Consider the following 3827-nt stretch of genomic DNA (forward strand, 5'->3'; position numbering starts at 1 on the left):
CAGGCAGGGGGGTGTGGGGGTGTGGGTGTCTCCCAGTGGGGGGGTTAAGCCCAAAAGACAGGAATGAGTGCAAAAAACATTTTTTTTTTTTTTCCACATCCAGGATTAAATCAGAACTTGTTTATCCCCCAACTTCTCCCCCAGGTCCCTGCTTGGCAGGAGCAGGGACACTGCCCTCCCTAGTGGGACCCTGGGGACACAGCAGGATGCAGGGGGCGGTGGCACTGCTTGAGGGCACTAGGTGGGTCCCTTGGCTTGGAGGGGGTGACCTGCTGCCTCTGCTCTCCTGGGGGGCTGGACGGTGGCCCTGGCCCTGGAGATGGGGCTTTTCACACAAAGTGGGGGTGTCCTCTACAGGGCAGTGTTGCAGGGTCCCTGCTGGGGACAGGACCCCAAGGGCTGACCCACTACAGGGCTGCACAGCCTGGCCTCCTCCAACCTGCTCTGGGAGCTGGAGGGTGTGGGAGAAGGATCTGATCCCGGGATTAACCCCAGTGGCTCGGAGAGGCTCTGGGGACACGGTAGGGGCTCTCCCCTGCCCTCACCCTTTCCCTTCAGCAGCCGGGAGAACAAGATTAGTGCCACTGCTGCTGGTGTGCCTGGCACCGGGCAGCTCTGGGGCTCCGGTTGCTTTTTCCTGATGGAGCTGGGCACCATCCCTGGCACCCTGGCCAGGGGGGATGCTCTTACTGGGATCAGACCGGAGGAAAGACACCCCCCTTTGCAGAAGCATGCAGGGCTGGATTGCACCAGGCTGGATTTGCACTCAAATCCTTTCCCTGGGACCAGGGAAACATTCTCTGCTCTTCCCCCTCTCCCCAGGCTGGTCCGTGCCTCCTGCTCCTTTTCTTGGTCTTTCTGGACTCTGCTGCTCCCCAAGTCCCTGGGGAGCTGCCCCTGCCAGGGGGCATGGCTCTTTGGGGGTCCGTGGTTTCCCTGCTCGGGAGCAGGGAGATGTTTCCTCCTCCACAGCCCAGGCTACTGGGCACAGAACGCTTCAAAGCAGATTGGCTTTTCAACTCCTTGTGAACGGGAGCTGGAAGAAGGTCTCGGTGGTTTTTCCATTGTGCCTGCCAGGTGGAGACAACTTGGACTTTTTGGAGTGTAAAGCTGTGCTTGGGCATTTGTCTGCATGCAGGCAGAGGGAGGCGACGGAGTCAGGATTAGAGCCGACCCCGGGTGCCAGGGAGCTGTGGGTGCAGGCAAGGAGCAGCAAGAGGCCCCTTCTCTGGGGGTTCAGCTCTTGTCCCCCCGAAGTGTGCTGAGAGGTGACATGCAGCCCCTCCGGGGTGCAAGGAGGGGGGCTTTGCCAGCACTCCCCCCTTCAGCAGGGCTTGTGCAGGGAAGGGGGAGCAGCAGGCTGCTGAGCCCTGGGTCTCCGCAACCGGGGGCTGTTGGGGTGCCCAAGGTCACCAGCGTCACAGCAGCAGGCACGGGGGTCCTGCCGTCACCCTCCTGGTTGTGCTGGATGATGCTGTGGGCGGCCCTGTCCCACTGCTTCTCCCGGAGAGCACCCGGGACGGGGAAGGAGGCAGAGGGGGTTTGGGAGCCATACCGGAGCTTCTCCACCAGCCCCTCGCCCTGGAGTGTGAAAGGGTTGCCACAAATGCCACAACGTGGTCAGGTCTCAGCCAGCGCCTGCCCACAGGAGGCTCGTCCCGTGCCCTTGGCTTTCACCAGCGTGGTTTTCATTAGCATGTTTTCTTTGTCACGCTGTGCAGCGCCTCGGGTTTGGGGTGTGTGTGCTTTATAAATCCAATTAGTCTTGTTACTGAAATTACTCTGCCTTTTCTGCTGAAAGTCGCTGGAGTTGGAGCCGGGCGCTCACAAAGCCTTTCCCTTAACTCAAACCAGATCTGATCCACTGGGGTGGCAAAAGCTCAGAGGGGGGGGGGAAGAGCTAAGCAGGAAGGGGTTAAGAGCATAAAACCCTTTTGCTTGGTGGGATGGGGGCCTGAAAGCTCTTAACCCTTAAAGGGATGTGCCTGCCTTAGCCCTGCACGTCCCTGCAGGATGCTCGCCCAGGCTGAGAATTGACAGACTTGGGGCATGTGTAGAAGCTCAGAGGGTGGCAGGGAGAGGGCTGAGCTTGCTGGGGGCTTCCCTGGATACTGGAGAACAATGGGGATCCTGCACAGTGGGACAAGGAGGGATGGAGACCCATGGGGTGGGCTGGAGGGAGTGACACCCCTCCCGTCACACCCAGGGCCCCAGGGAGAGCTGGGTGGAGAGAGAGGGGCTCCAGGGCAGCTCTGCCCTGAGGAACGCAGCAGTGAACCAGGGGTTTTGGGGATACGGCCAGTGGTGCGTTTGCTGAGAGGGAGGCTCGGGGTGACCTAAGAAAGGCGTGAAAATCCATATTTGACTGCTCTTCATGTCACGTAAGGTCCCCAGCACCCTTTCCCATGTGACAGCAGACTAAGGGCTGTTCAGAGGTGTCCGTATGGTGGCAGTGGTGCTGGCTCTTGTCCAGCCCAGATTCAAGCCTCGCACCCCTTTGCATCCTGCTGGGCATCACCCAGAGCCAGGACATATCCTGCCCTCCAGAAAGCCCCACTCCCGGGGTAGGGTTGGGAAGCTGCACATGCTGGAAACTGCCCCAAAACAGAGGACATTGCTGCTGTAGGGCTAAAAATGGGGAGACACTGCTGAGTCTTACCAAAGTGGGGGTGACCCCTGAGAAGGGGGACTCGGGGGGGCTGTTGGTGTGCAGGGAGTGGGGAAGGGCGCGGAGTGGGTGCGTGTGCGAGAGGGCACACGGATCCCCACGCCTGAGGATGGGAAGGGATTCATCAAAGTGTGACCAGTGCCAGCATGATTTGGAGGGTGGGAGGAGATGGGTCATGGGGGTACATGTGACAGCAGCCTGGGGTGTTTTGGCCCCATCACAAGGAAGGGGTGAGCGATGCCTGCGGGTGAGGCTGGATCCTGCCTGGCAGCACTGGGGCCCTGGCTTTCTGGGCTGAAGGCAGGAGCCGGGTTCCGGGCACCCTCCAGAAGATGACCCCTAGAAGGTTTACAGGACAGAAACATGGACTCTAGCCTGAAGCAAGCCGTGCCGCTGCAGCAGCAAGCAGCCAGCTATCTATCCCCTCTTCCAAACCAAGACCGTGATGAAGAGAGGTCCCACAGAGCTGCCCTGATGGGGCAGGTGAGGACGGGGCTGCAGACGCAGCAAGGCCATCCTTGCTAGCAAGGCTATGTGCACATCCAGGCTGGGCGAGCAGGCCCTCACTAGCCCCATGGCTCTGGTGGCACATGCCCTGGCTTGGCAGGAGCCTCTGCCACCTGGCTTGGCTGGGAGAAACCCCGTCACCCTCGAAGATGCTGTCAGCAGTTCCCTTGTGGCCCCCCACGACAGCCCCGGATGTCTCCCAGCCCCTCTGAGCTGGCTTCTCAGGAACCCAGCGCCAGCAGTGGGAAGTCCCTTTTGGCATTGATCATTTTGGGAAAAACCTTTGGGCTTCCTGGGCCTTTCCCTGGAGCATCCTGGATGTGGGAAACCCCAGGGGAGCACTGGGATAAAGGGAACCGAATCCGTGCTGGTCTTGGGGATGCTGGTGGTTGAGCCCTTGGTGGTCCTGCCAGGGCTGTGATCCATCTGAAGCCAAATTTGGGCTTTCTGCCCTTTTTCTTTTCTTTTGGGGAGGAAGTCTGGCTGTCTCCTCCAGGAGGGTCTGCGTGGGTGCCAGGCTGAGCAGCACTGGGTGGCCCCGGCCAGGGGAAGGGGCTGGCAAGGGAAGGGTCAGTTTTCAGAACCACGGATGGCAGGGCAGCCTTGCAGAGGGGATAATGGCCTGGCTGGGCCTCGGATGGGCCTGGGAACA

This window comes from Egretta garzetta, unplaced genomic scaffold (assembly GCF_000687185.1).
Source record: "Egretta garzetta isolate BGI_Z169 unplaced genomic scaffold, ASM68718v1 scaffold172, whole genome shotgun sequence".
Taxonomy (NCBI): Eukaryota; Metazoa; Chordata; class Aves; order Pelecaniformes; family Ardeidae; genus Egretta; species Egretta garzetta.